The following is a 15434-nucleotide window of genomic DNA, read 5'->3' on the forward strand; positions in this document are numbered from 1 at the left end:
TTAAAAATAACCCAGAAAGTACTTCTATTCCTCACCCAGATCACCTTGCTATATTTGTACTGGCTTAGCCTGTTTAAATATGAATTACTGCTGAGATTTTTGTTCCTTTTCAAAGTGACTCAGAAATTAACATCCACTGCAACATGTTCACCTCCCAGCATAAAAAAGAGAAGTCAGTATTTTTTTTACATTGCATTTATTCTGTATTAAAGAATGGATTCACAATAAATGGACTGTAACTAGAACAAAGGATCTCCTTCTGTAATTTTATTTACAGTCATCTAGTAATGAAGATGATGTCATGCAAACCAAAAGGCCCAGGGCAACTAAAATGATTACTAGCAAAAATATATATTGAGATAGTAGCCCAAATTCTGACCACAGGACACCTGCTGTAATCACACTTTTATAAAATGCTGCCAGTTGAGGTGGATGGAATTGACAATTAACACCTTCCAAGGACTACTATAACTCCAAAGTTGTGATACCCTAATTATATATTCAGAGGTGTGTCCTATCCTCAGAGTAACTCACTGCTGTTTAGTTTTAATAGATTACCAAAGCAAGTAACCAGACATGCATTTTTGTATCCTTTAGCTCCCTGACATCATAGGTGCTGGAACTAGAGCTGCTGGAGATACTGCCACAATCCCTAGCTTTAAGTGGTTTCCATCATATTAGAGGGTTTACAGTTTGGTTCAATGGTTCTCAGCACCCCCACTATACAAATTGTTCCAGCACCCATGTCTGAATAAACAAATGCAAATTGTTATCGTCCTGAATGCGCTGGGCAAAGGGAGCTGGGAAACGGTTCTGCTCCCACGGTACCATCTTAGAAGTTGACTATACATGGGCAGCAACAGAGAATTCTTCAGCTTCCTAGAAGAAATGTCTCAGTCCCTAATGAGCCAATGTTAGGGAATCTCCATGAGTTTTCCAGTTACCAACACTATAGCGATCAATCCACCCTACTCAGTTACAGGTAAGTGAAGCCAGGACAAGTTCTGGTGCACTGACTGGGATATGGGTATTTCCTGTCCTGAGAGGAAGTGGCTCTTCTTGACGACCTCTGGAGGACTTGCAGCAGGGAAGGAGAAACCACCATGCCAAAGGTGAGCATCTTGCTTTGAAACAGAAGATAGAAGTTTCTTGGAGAAAGAAGGGTAACATTTTCAAAGATACCTAAGTAATTTAGGAGTTTAAGTATTGTCTACATGAACAATTAGATCTTGGCAAGCTGGGGTGTGAGTCTACCATACGTTAGCCTGCTACTGTCTAATTGTCCATGTACACCATGCTGACACTCTTTAACAATTCATTAATGTGCTTTGAATGGTTTCAAATAGGACTCAATCAAAGAGCTCTGATTAACTGTTAACATGCATCAGCAGGATGCACATGAACAATAGATCTCTCGGATAGATTCAGACCCCAGTTTACCATGATCTAATTATTCATGTAGACAAGTCCCAAGTTTCATTGAAAATCAATGGAGCTTAGACTCCAAAGTGCCTAAGTTGTTTTTAAAAACGGGACTTAGACACATGTAAAAATATTACCCTTATCTGCAAAAACAGCATCAGCCTGTTATTCCTTATTACATTAAAGGAAAAGCCCACTGATTTATATCTAAACTTTGAATAGGTGAATGTATACTCAGTGTATAACAGATCATGTGAAACCTTTGGTTAAAAAGAAATAAATCAAAGGGTTGGATAGTTTAGATTTTCCTATTTATAAAGACCTGGATAACTTCCCCAAGGCCAGCTGTCTTTCTCTTGCTGCAAATTTGCTGTTATTTGGGAGCTCAGCAAGACTGCGATTGGGCCCTGATCTAAAACCTAGCAAAGTCAATGGAAAGCCTCCCATTGATTTCAGTGGGCTTTGAATCAAGCGATAGCAGATATTGGGAGTTCCAAAGGAGTAGAATTGTATCAGTGCAACCCCAGGTTGAGAAATGACAGCCTTGTGTTTAAAGCGTTGGACTGACACTCAGGAGATCTGCTCAGATTCCCATCTCTTCCATAGACTTCCTATGTGTCCCTGAGTGTGTAGCTTTAATCTCTCTGTGCTGCAGTTTCCCCATCTGTAAAATGGGGATAACATTTCTTTTCTCCCACCTTTTGTCTGTCTTGTCTATTTAGACTGTAAATTCTGAGTAAGAGACAGTGCATGTGTTTACATGGTGCCTAGTACTGTTTTCACTTCAAGGGTCTAGTTGTTACTATAATATGAATAACTACTAACAGGAGAGAGAACCAACCTTCAGTTGGAGATTTGACAATGAGGGAATTTGGAATGCTGTGGTTTCAATGTATTCTAAAATAGATTGTTTTTTGTCGAATACACAAATAGTAAAGATATTTTGAGAAATACTATGGCAATATTATTATTTATGTAGTACCCAAGGCTCTGACATTACTCCATCAAGGCTACTATTTCATGAAAAATATGTCAATGGGTATTTCTGCTAACAAACAAGATATAAATAGAACATGAAAGCAAAGATTAAAGTTCTATCATGTCTGTTACCTCAGACTAGTTCCCAGAAACCATTTGTTACCATACCCTTCCTTAATCCTAAGAAAACACTCTTATTCCTCCTTGGAATAGAATGTACGTGCCTTAAATTATAACTATTTGCCTGAGAGATGTGCTTTTTTGTTTTGTTTTATAAACTGTACAAAGCTAACAATAGTTTTGTTTTTGACTCTTACATTGATAACATTACAACGAAAGTGCCGCAACAGTTATCATTTAAATAGAATGGAGCAGGTATTTCTTCAAATGGTTTCCACGAAAATAGACATTCCCATGATATATTCTTACCCTGAGTTTATATCAGGTTTTAGGGTTTTTTTCATTTTTCTCTTTGTGGGCTTTCAAAGAATACAGGATGAATAGCAGAAGAGTACTTTATTGTATTCACAGAATAGATACAGCACAGGCAGTAGCAATGGAAGCTGTCCAACACTATTAACATGCCTGAAGCCTGATATTGAAGGAAGCACCTCTCAGGTAAGAGGTGGTAGTTCAGAAACTTATTTTGTGGCCCAGACATGTTCAGAGTAGCTATTTTATAGGATTTAATTTTATTTTTGTGTACCTCCGAGAGTTCTAATTTTGCTAAAGGGGACAGTAACCATTTAAGTTGTCAGCTGAGATCAGGACTACAGTGCATGCATGTCAGTGGGGTAATTATGTTGAAAACAGTGAGTTACTCTGTATGAAGTTGCAGGTACAGAATACACTCACACGTAGCTTAAGCTGCTTCATTGTCAGTCACTAGAATGATTGGAAATGTAGACATTTACCATACAAGATACATTTGAGCCACGCCTGTTAAATAAGAGTTGTTCTGTATTCTTGCAGCATATATTAGATAAATTATGGAAAATATCAACAATGTACACTTCTGACATGAGAGCCATACTTACTCTTGGTCTTTTATTGCCAGGCCTGTGACTGTAACAAAGATATTTAAAGTTGTGAAGGGAAATAAGGAGTCTTGAAAAAGAACTGTGGGGGAAGGAAGCAATTCTTGAAAATAAAAGTGAGCAAGAAGGTAGCAGGGTCTCGTTAGAGTCCCAGTTCTTCATTTTTTCTATTGGAATGAGACTATGGTGGGGGGGTGGAAGTTTTTCTCTCAGTATTTCTCCTTTCAATACCATCCAAAAAGAGTGTGAGAGGGAACAACTTCCCTCTTCACTTGCATCAGACTATTTTTCTCTCCACCTCAAAATCCCTTTTCAGACTCATTACCAAGATTTTCAAAAGGGACTAGTGATTTTGGATGACTTGGTGACCCCTTAAAGGAGCCTGATTAAAGGGCAGATACTTGGCTCTTTCTGAAAATCAATCCCTTTTAAAATGCTCGGATTGGGCACCCCAAAATCATTAGTTCCTTTGACTTATACTTCCAGCAGTACTCTTTGTGTGTTATTTGTTTGCACAGGGGGGAGGGTGGTCCAGGAGATGGGCTTCTGGACTCTAACACAAATTAATATACAATAAAAATTAGTCACTTATGAAAACATAGCCAATTAATTTAGTTAGCTTTTCATCACTGACCTCAGCTCTAGTGTTGTCTCTTGCCCTTCAACACAAACAAAATTAATGAATACTTTTAAATATATAAATAAAAATAAATTATCTGACTTTGTAAAAAAAAAAAAGTCTCTTCCAACAGTACATACTAAGGGGGTGCAGGTGGAAGGGGTAGAACAGAACAGGGCCGCAGGTGGAAGGGGTGGGTCAGGACCACGATTCCAGCCCTGCCCCCCCCCATACACACACTTGCTCTGGCCCAGGGACTCAGTAGACCTTAATCGGTCTCAGGATAGGGGACAAGTAATTGGAAGCCCCAGGAATCATGCCTTGACTTCCTTTGATGGGAACCACTGGTCTCCCCCTTTCTACAGATCATAGGCAGGATTATTCTTCTCCCTCTGCTCTTCCTGCTCATGGAAGATAATGAGAGTGCAGCATTGCAGCTCAGGTCTGGTTTGGATTATGTGCAAATTTGTGGCTTGATTCTAACCAGTTTTCTCATCTCTGATCCTTACCGGCAAGCCTCAGAACCCAGCGAAATATATATTCCTGAAGATAATTAAAGCATCTGTACAAACAGTGAAGAAAAATCCTCCAAATAAACTAAATCACTTCTATACAAACCTCTAAACCTCCCTTAGTGTTTAACACTTGCAAAACTTCACTGCTGACAAACCAAAAATTAATCCTGCTCTCATTGCTTTTCAGTAAAGAAAGCACTTGTAGACCCACAGCATCCTGACTGCAAATTAAAAAAAAAAAAAAACAGCCATTTCAGCAAGTGTGAGCTAGCTGAAGATTCACACTCCCAACTCTCCTCCTCCTCCCACTAGCCAATTACACAGTAATAAGCAAAACCATAAATGATCAAAAGCCAAGTTTTTTCTGCCCCCCTCTCCCCCCGGCAATTTTTCTAAACACAAACATGAGATCAATGTGTAATACACTAAGAACTGACACTCACCCAAGCTGCTAAAAATTGTGGTATACAGAAAAAAAATACAGATTGTCTTGTTACTTGCCCATCTGTGGGTGAAAAAGGTGGGGAGAGGCCACAAGGTGAATCCCCCATTGTCTGCTGACTTTAATCACGTTCCTCTCATGTCTTCATGCTCTCCACTATCTTGAGCCTCCCAATTCCACTGCTGGTATATAGGAGGGGGCCCTTGCAATCAGTACAGAAGACCCTGCCATCCCCACGGAGAGCTTGGAATCTTCACAGATGTGATTTCTATACTTCGTAATCACTGGCATCTGCATAACTTGGAGGATATGCCTAGTCCCACGCTGCACAGCTGTAAACTTTGTGGATGGGAACTTTTGGAGGAAACCGAAAAAGCTTTGCTGGATCACAGAAGAGAGTGGTGGAACAGCAGTCTAAGGTGGCTGTGAAATTATTGTTTTCCTATTAAAAGCAAATATTTTCATCAATTTTTTTTATTTGTGAAAAACTGTTCAGCTTTCAGTTCCCCAAAACTGGGGTAAAATCATTGTTTTCAATTAAAACCCCACTAACATTCTATGTAAATTCATTTATTGAGGGGGCGGTGGGCAGATTCTGTTTTGCTGACAATCCATTTTTCATTGCAAAAAGTTTATGGATTTTTTTTTTTTACGAATTTTAAAAATGAGGCTGGGAGAAGATACACTCCTGCACAGAATTGTTGGGGACAGTTAACAACAGTAGCTTGGAATGTAGGCCATAAACTAGTGCTGGAAATGGGAAGTTCACAACTTCAGGCAATGAAGTGACTATATATTGCTTAACACGGGATGACTGGATATAAGTGGGGATACAGAGGGGGGGCAGTGAGAGAATTAGGAGCAGCAATGGTGTGGTTAAAGATATGACTGGGAAAGATGAAACATGACTGATCATAGAACAGAAAGGAGCTCTGATAGATCAAGACCAGAGAGGAGGACAGATCAGGTGTCAACAGGCTGATGATGTTTCAAATTTGGGAGGTCTCCATGTATTTTAACTAACAACCAGTTGCCTAAACCACTGCCAACTATTGGGATGGACTATCAATTATTTTGATTATTGCTAGGAATAGTTAGTTAGTAGATCTTTGTGGTAATCTAGCTTAATGAAGGCAGAGCTAGAAGGGAGGAGGGGTGAACCTGACCCTCTGTGCCCTTTTTCTTGGAGTGCGGGGGTGAAAGTCTGTGAAAAACAGGCAGTCTGGAAATATGTACACGTACCAGCCTAATGACCCAAAACCCACAAAACTGCATCCTGGTTTTGACATGGCTTGTAACCTTTGCTTTTGCTCCATTTGATCAGCTATGTAATACCTTTGGTTGACATGTCTCTAACTTTGGGGTTTAAAAGGAGAATTGGGTGTTTGGGTCAAGCGGATCACTTTGCGGACACATCAAGAAGATCTTCAGCTGCAGACGGACAGTTGGCCACTGGAACTCTATGGCTGAAATCTATGGCCGAAGACTGCTCCAAACTCCTGAGGTGTATTTTGCAGTTTGGGGTGATCTATAACCTATTGCATTTGTAAAAAGAAATGCATCCGTTGAAGTGAGCTGTAGCTCATGAAAGCTTATGCTCAAATAAATTTGTTTAGTCTCTAAGGTGCCACAAGTCCTCCTTTTGTTTTTGCGGATACAGACTAACACGACTGCTACTCTGAAACCTATTGCATTTGTGTATGATTGAGACTAAACAAAGCAGTGACTTTGAATAAAAGGTGTTCTAATGGATACTGGAGACAAATAAAGTACTGGCTTAAAGAGAAAGCAGGTGGTTTTGGTTTGTTTGTGCCAGCCATATAGCAGATAGAGGTGCTGCGTCTTCCTTGGTCTGTCCTGATACCGACTCACAAAGAGTAAAGTTACTGTGAGCTTGGGGTTTGGAGGAACCTTGGGTAACAAGGGTTACCAAGAGCTTTGGATTCAAGGGGAACCCCGGGTAACACCCAGGCCAGTGTCAGTCAAGTCATAGAAGATGGACCAAAAAAAAAAAAGTTAGTTTAGTCTGGAATTAAATGGCTTTTGTCCAAGTCATCACTGTCCAAGCAATTTATGGATATCTTAAATGGATTTGACTGTATATAGTTTCAGCATGTTGAGTAAGAAGCATGGTGTTGAGTGTTTTTCTTGGCTTTGATTGCTATGAAGACAATATTGAAGCCAAGAAAAACACTCAACAATACATTGTTTATGTATACACAAACATATACATTACACAGATGTACACGTGCACACACACACACTACTCCATGGTAAATAAAGAATTTCTAGTATTTTCCTGAAAACTGTGGTACGAAAATGTACATTCCATAGTACAAGACACATACTTTCATACTGCTAAAACATGTCAGTCATTTCAAACACATATCAAAAGCATAACAGACATAATACTAACTGGCAGCTTGTCTACATTCCAAGGCTGTCATCTCACTAATACCTGCAAAGGTTTCAGTCAGACCACTTTTGCAAACTGCATAGCTGGGAAACCTCATCAAATGAAAGTCCATTCCCCGCCCCTTCTGCTCACACACTTTCTTATAAAAGAAAGTGCTACCAAAATTTTATAAAAGAAAAAACACATTAAATTGCACAACCATACACATTAAATTGACATATAATACTAAACAGATATTATAGTAAATATTTTACTAAATTATAGTAAAAATATCACCAAAGTGAAACTATGCTGAGGAAAAAAAGAACAGAAAAGAAATAAAGCTAGAGAAGTGTAGGAGAAGTAGGAATTAAAATATATTATATTGTTTGTTTGTTTTCCTTCTGTGCCTTTTCTTTGGATCTCTACATAATTTGACTATCATTGTCTTACAAACTTTCTCCTTCTGTAGTTTCACTTTAAAAATTTTATAGTGGACAAGAGACAGAATAATTCAGATTAGAATAAAATAGTTTGTCAAAATGGGAAGAGAAAAAGAAATGAAATACAAATTTAAAATATTGAGCAAGCCATAAAATAGGTTTAGTGTAGTACAAACAGAATATTCTTATGCATGGGCAGTGAAAAGGAGTATACCACTGAATTCCACTAATTAGAAATATACTAGCAGAAATCACTCAATTTCCCCACTCAACTGATAGGTAATGATGCTGAACTTGTGCAGAAAGGGCATAATCACTGTGCATATGTTAAGTATCTTCTCTTTCCATGGTACATACAGAATTCTCCCCTTCCCCCCATTCTCCAGATTAACTGCCTTGCAAATGAGCAGCCAGGCAGAACTAGAGCTCTGATATATAGAGTGTGCTGATACAATATGACATATGCATTTTCTCTGCAAATAAGAAGAAGTAAAAGCCTCTGATGAACTTATTTTATAAATAGCTGTTTAAAATGAATAGTATTGAAATTCCTACACATCTCTGGCCATATCCCTTTCCTACCAATCCAACTACATCACTGCACTGACTTCTCATTTTCTGTATAAAGTTACAGTTGCTTCTTGTTTTTCAAGCAATATTGTACTTACACCCTCTGTATATCTCTGCTCCCATCTCCTCCTATATTTTCAAATATATTGATTTCAGTTACAACACACAATACAAAGTGTACAGCACTCACTTTATAGTATTTTTATTATAATTTTACAGTGCAAATATTTTTAAACAAAATAAATAGTATTTTTCAATTCACATCATACAAGTACTGTAGTGCAATCTCTTTATCGTGCAAGTGCAACTTACAAATATAGGGTTTTTTTTGTTACATAACTGCACTCAAAAATAAAGCAATGTCAAACTTTAGCACCTATAAGTCCACTCAGTCCTACTTCTTGTTCAGCCAACTGCTAAGACAAGCAAGTTTGTTTACATTTATGGGAGATAATGCTGCCTGCTTCTTATTTACAATGTCACCTGAAAGTGAGAACAGGCATTCATGTGGCACTTTTGTAGCTGGCATTGCTAGTTATTTACATACCAGAAAGGCACACTAACAGATAATGAAAATCATAATCCACATCATCATCAAAATCAGCAATGGAAGACCAGAGGCCCACAACAAAGTAACCAATCATAAACAAAATAAAAAATAAAATAAATCAAATCTAACTTCCCATCCCAGAAATTACAGACATGCTAGATTCTGCAGGAAGCACTAAATTTAAAGATAATCCATTGCTAGCTCTTCCTTCTAGAAGAGGAGATTCTCTCTCTGGCCTGAACCCCTTCCCTGCCAAGCTATACAAGAGAAAATGAATCAAAAATTTGTTTTGTTTGAACTAATTTCTGTGTGACGGCAATTTTCTGAAATACTTTTGAAAGACCTTATTGTATTTTGAAAGCATCATTGTATTAAGTTTATATATTATTGTGGTCTGGTCTTGTACATAACTTCTCAAGAGGGGAGATGTGACAGATGTGAGACCTGAGAATTCAGAAGACTATATTGAACATGTACCAGAGAAGCATGGACTTTTGGGACAATAAGTGTTTTTCCTGGGGAATCCCTAAGGAAAAGTTAATGCAAATTCCCCAACTCCAGTTGTGCAAAAACCCAGCCTTTTAAAGCTGTTCCCTGAGGAGAGGGTAATTGTTAGCTGATTACCTGTTACAGCAGGCCAAGATCAAAGGCCTGAGCTGTAAAAAGAAATGGCTGATCTTCCCAATCTTTGGTCTATATCTAAAGCAGATTAACACGCAACCCTGGGGAATACCCAGTTGTGGGTTTTACAGGACAGATACCTACCAGAGGTGGGGGGTGACCTTCAGTAAGCTTTTTTTAGTATGTGTGTAGGTTCTTTTATTTTAATATTTTGTCTGTAATGATTCTACCTTAAGAATAAATGTGCTTGCTTGGGAGGAGCTGTGAGGTAACTTATAACTGCAGGCAATACACACATCATAGCATTTGGAGAGAAGGCAAAATACAGGTGCTGGACTTTTAGGCTGACTGAGTACATGTAAAGGCACACTCACCTCTTGAGCACCTCTGAGCAGCTGGGGGCAGTATCACACCTCTGCTACCCTCTGCAGGCTGCTGGACAACTTCATCAGGTAGTCAGTGGCTTGACACTCTGACCACGTCAAAAAGTCCGAATGAACACTTTCTAGGATAGCAAAAAGAGTCCAATAGCCAAATAGTCTCTTTGCCCTCACTGTGGTCTGCAGTCCCAACTCTGAGCCTTTGAAATGCAGCGCTTTGTTTGGGCTCCCAAATAAGCTATGTCCTCTTTTGGGGCACCACTTTACCTGTAGCTGGTAGGGGAACCCAGGCCTGCCCACTACTCTGGAATGCAGCCTACAGACTACACACAGCAGCCACCTACTGCTCATTCCAATACTGTGCTGCTATTTTCCTGGGCCTCTTCCTACCAGGACCTTTTATTTCCAGCCCTATCTCAGGGCCAGCATCATCAGGTCCTTCTCTGTTGGCAATCCTAACTATACAAGTTCAGACAGCCATAAACTCTGTCTGAGTGTTGGGCTCCTGTAACCAGAGAGGAGCCCCCTTCTTCACTTTTCTGGTCCCAGCCTTGAACTGATCTGCGAAGGCCCTGCAGCTCCTTTTACCTGGACCAGCAGAAACCTGACTGACTGTTGCTATCCCCTCTAGCCCTTGAAGAACCAGGTCTCTGAGGTTTCTAAAATGGTAGCCTCTCCCGGTCGGACCCACCTTTGCTGCTCCTTTATGCCAACATTGCTACTTCCTGGGATAGGGTGTAGTAGTAGGGACTGTAAGGCTCCCAGGGAGTCGGAAGCATAGTGTGGGTGCCCTTGGTGGACCACAGAAGGGGAACACAGATGCAGTTGCCCTTAAACTGTGGCTGACTGTATTCCATTGTAAGCAAACTTATTTTAAATGTAGTGGGAGTGATTTTTTTCAGATGATGGGGCACATTCTATCCCCCACGCCAGCCACCATATGCTGCTCTAGGATTCAGAATTTATCCAAAATTGGCTGAAAGAGTATAGGTGCAGGGTAGGATTGCTGTAAGCAGTTACCCTCTGCCCCTCCCCGCACAATTTATGGGCTGCTCTGATTCATGCCAGGGGTAGTTTTGAACCACACAGCAGCTCAGAATCTCAAGGGCACAAAGTTGGTGTCCTGCCACCTAGCCTCTCTCCCTATGTCCCCCAATGGTGTAAGTAAATGAAGGTGCAGAATCTCAACCTATATGTTCTGATAGGAAAACAAACCTCAAAAAGTCAGAAGTTCAGAAAGCATCTGAAATCTAGATGATGAATCCTCCCTCACATTATGACCCCGGCCACTGCTGCAGACGGCTAGCCAGGTCGGGGTTACTTCTTCCAGCAAAGTCACTATGTAGCACAATTTGGAAGGCTGTCAGTGCAAAATATCACCAACAGAAACTATCCAACATAAGAAAAAAATATGACAATATACCTGTGTGTAACCCTCCTGGGAGTGGTGTTCTGTCCCATCTAGTGGCACTGAGGAGAGAGAGACACACATACACTGCTCTACAGCCTTAGCTAACAGCCAGTTTGCTCTTAGTTTATGCTGTAGAGCAGGGATCGGCAACCTTTGGTACACAGCCCATCAGCGAAATCCGCTGGCAGGCTGGGAGGGTTTGTTTACCTGCAGCATTTGCAGGTTTGGTTGATCGCAGTTCCCACTGGCCATGGTTCACCATTCCAGGCCAATGGAGGCTGCGGGAAAAAGCGTGGGCCAAGGAATGTGCTGCCCACATGCCAAAGTTTGCCGATCCCTGCTGTAGAAGCTTATGAGGTCCCAGTTTCAATCCCGCCCAATGTCTGGGGTCTGTTGGGGTTACAAGTGGGGGCTGTCTGGGATTTCAACTGGGAAGTCTTTGAAACTTGGGACATGCTTCTCCAGTTAGGATAAGTATGTACCCCACACACCTTCTGAGTGTCGTGTTCTGTCTCATCTAGCGGCACTGAGACCACTTAGAGCGAGAGAAAGAGACTAATGAGTCTGCTCTACAGCCTTAGCTAAGAGCCAGCTGGCTTTTAGCTCATGCAGTAGAGGCTCAGGCACTAAACTCCAGAGGCCCCAGGTTCAATCCCACCTGCTGATGACTGGAGTCTGTCAGTGTTACATATGCATAACACGAAATCAGTTTTTTCCGCCAGCGCAACACATTAACATAGTAAATGATACATTTGTAATTCAGTCTGAATATGTTAGTGCATGTTGAATACGTCACACAAAAATGGCTAATATAAAAGTACCATGATCAACTTGTGTCTACCACTTTTATGTTGTGCTAGCAAAATACAAATAAAATAAAGTCTAGACCTTGATCGTGTAAGTTGCTTCACACAGATTTCTATGGAAGCCATTCATCTACAGGAACATGGCCTTAGGCCAGGTCTACACTATATGCCTTTATCGATACGGGGTAGTGTCAGTTAGGAGAAGTTTGGGATTTTTTGTTAATGACATTTCTGTAACAACAAAGCCCTTACATAGATACAGCTATGCCCACTAAAAAGTGCTTTTGCCAGGATAGCTTATTTTGTTCAGGGAACTAGTATAAATTTTACAGGAAAGCACTCATCAGAATAAGCTGCATCTCCTCTAGGACGACAGACTAGGCCTACGAGTGTGCTACAGTTTGGACCCCGATCCTGCAAACATTCGTGCATACATATTTGCAAGATTGGGGCTTTAGTGATGTAAAAGAAATTAAACAATTTCACTTCCTCTGTACATTTTAAGAGCTTCCCAAATTATGGAAAGAGAAGAGTCCAAGGCACAACTCTTAATGTGAATTCTAACGGATAAAATAGTTGAATGTGCACATTAGTAAGGCCAAAAGAGCTGTGCAGGAAGAAAAATACACAGTATCAAGAAATAACTCCATTTTTCTTTGTTTCTTTTCTTTTTACTCTTTCTCCATTAGTGTGAATAAAAGAGAACATAAATTCGCAGAGCAGACTACTTAGCTCTTTACTTCTAGAAGTAACTAATTATATCACAATTTGTCTTCTTAGCAAAATAAGTTCTGAGATCAAGCCTCTTCAACAGCGTAATTGCAGGGGTCAGTTCATGTCACCATGGCTGTTGGACGTCTATATATGTAGAGCTGATAATATAAAAAGCTGTTCTCTATTTATTCAAACAAATTTAATTCCTGTTGCCCTTACCATGTCGTTTACCTCTTTTAAACTGTTCTGACAATTCCAATTAATACATGGATAGACTCTAAATGGTGTCTCCTTACTAGAGCTGGTCAAATTATTTGTTGCTTGTTATATTCATTACAAATGTAGATCCCCTTTTTGCTTAGTTAGTTATTTTCAAACAGGTTTCCTTGCTGAATACTCTAGACATATCTTTTTCAGACTGTAGGGTATTTGTGAACTGTTTTCTTTATCTAATTGCTATTTGTTATTTTTGCCAGGTGCTTGGTCATCTAAATCACATGGTATTGTTTCTGCTCCCTGACTGATTACAACCATTCAAAGCAGCGGGATCATGAATAACAATGAGTAAATAGCCAACTTCCCATATGATGTTTTCAGAAGAGCAATTATTCATGCTGAAATTGGCAAATATTTTCTCAAATAACCAGTAGCTGTTCAATTTTACTCATAAACAAGTAATTAGATGATAATAGGAAATTAGCCTTGAGGGTTGGATTCACAAATCAGGTTATTCACTTTCATCCAGCTCTGGTCTCTACTTTCAAACTACCTATAGTTGTCCAAGAGATGAAGCAAGGGACAGAAGCTGCAGAAGGTCTATTAACCAGCAGAGAAGAAACTGACCATGAAAAGGTCTGTGCAAAGAGATCAGCTACTGTGTTTTAATCTAACTTGCATCAATTATTAAAAATAATATTATGGTGCTTAAGGCAGATCTTCTTGAAGTTGGAGCTTCTGGTACAGTTGACGTATATTATTGGAGGAACTTATCCTGCATCTTCTGAAGTATCATTTTGTAAAAAAGAATTTGTGCCAAATATATACGGAGAGTTCTATTTTCCTTATTTCTTATATATGGTTTCCTTTTCATGGCATTTTTTCTGCTCAATTCTTATGATTTCCTTGTTGCTGCTACTCATTTGCTAGCTAGGAAAATAGAATGAATTTGCTTTTACCTGAAAGGCCCTGTTAATTTCTGATGTGCATTTTTTCCCCTTGATCCCACAATATACTGGTATTGCAGCAGCCTATAACTGAAATTAAAACATGCTGAGAGAGCTGAGTCAAATTTCAGACGGGATTCTGAAAGGAATGCCATCAACAACATTTCAAATTCACACAGAGAAACCTCAGCAATAAAATGAATATATAGGCAATTTTAATCATATTATAATAACTACACTGCAACTTTTTTAAAACCATTGATGTACTAGATAATTACCTTATAGAATAATCAGTCCCGTTGTGCTTGGCTAAATCTGTACAGTGTTTCACATTTATTTTTGCACAGCAGTGTTTTACTCAGTGTACATTAAGAAAATATTCACATTCTCTATTTGACAAGGTAAGTTGGTATTGCCTGAAGTTTTTCATTACAGTCTGCCTAAAACGTCAAGAATGTTCAGTTTTAGAAAACAAACTAACAGCATTGTTCAAAGCATGCTTGTATGTGACTAACAGGGGCTCTAGCTGTTACCAGCCCCCTTTGTAGCCCTCCCACTTTTAAAGAATCTATAGCATAGAGCTTTACTAGTCCTCAGTGACTTGTGTTCGCTTTCCACTATGCAAAGTGGATTAACCAGTGTCAAGATTCCTTCCCCACTCTGAACTCTAGGGTACAGATGTGGGTACCTGCATGAAAGACCTCCTAAACTTATTCTTACCAGCTTAAGTTAAAAACTTCCCCAAGGTACAAACTTTGCCTTGTCCTTGAACAGTATGCTGCCACCACCAAGCGTTTTAAACAAAGAACAGGGAAAGAGCGCACTTGGAGACGTCTTCCCACAAAATATCCCCCCAAGCCCTACACCCCCTTTCCTGGGGCAACCGTGATAAGAATCCTCACCAATTGGTACAGGTGACCCAAACCCTTGGATCTTAAGAACAATGAAAAATCCATCAGGTTCTTAAAAAGAAGAATTTTAATTAAAGAAAAGGTAAAAGAATCACCTCTGTAAAATCAGGATGGTAAATACCTTACAGGGTAATCAGATTCAAAACATAGAGAATCCTTCTAGGCAAAACCTTATGTTACAAAAAGACACAAAAACAGGAATATACATTCCCTCCAGCACAGCTTATTTTACCAGCCATTAAACAAAAGAATTTCTAGCTAGATTACTTACTAACTTAACAGGAGTTGGAAGGCTTGCATTTCTGATCTGTTCCCGGCAAAAGCATCACACAGACAGACAGAACCCTTTGTTCTCCCTGCCCCCCTCCAGATTTGAAAGTATCTTATCCCCTCATTGGTCATTTTGGGTCAGGTGCCAGTGAGGTTACCTTAGCTTCTTAACCCTTTACAAGTGAAA

The sequence above is a fragment of the Dermochelys coriacea genome, chromosome 1 (assembly GCF_009764565.3).
Source record: "Dermochelys coriacea isolate rDerCor1 chromosome 1, rDerCor1.pri.v4, whole genome shotgun sequence".
NCBI classification, from domain to species: domain Eukaryota; kingdom Metazoa; phylum Chordata; order Testudines; family Dermochelyidae; genus Dermochelys; species Dermochelys coriacea.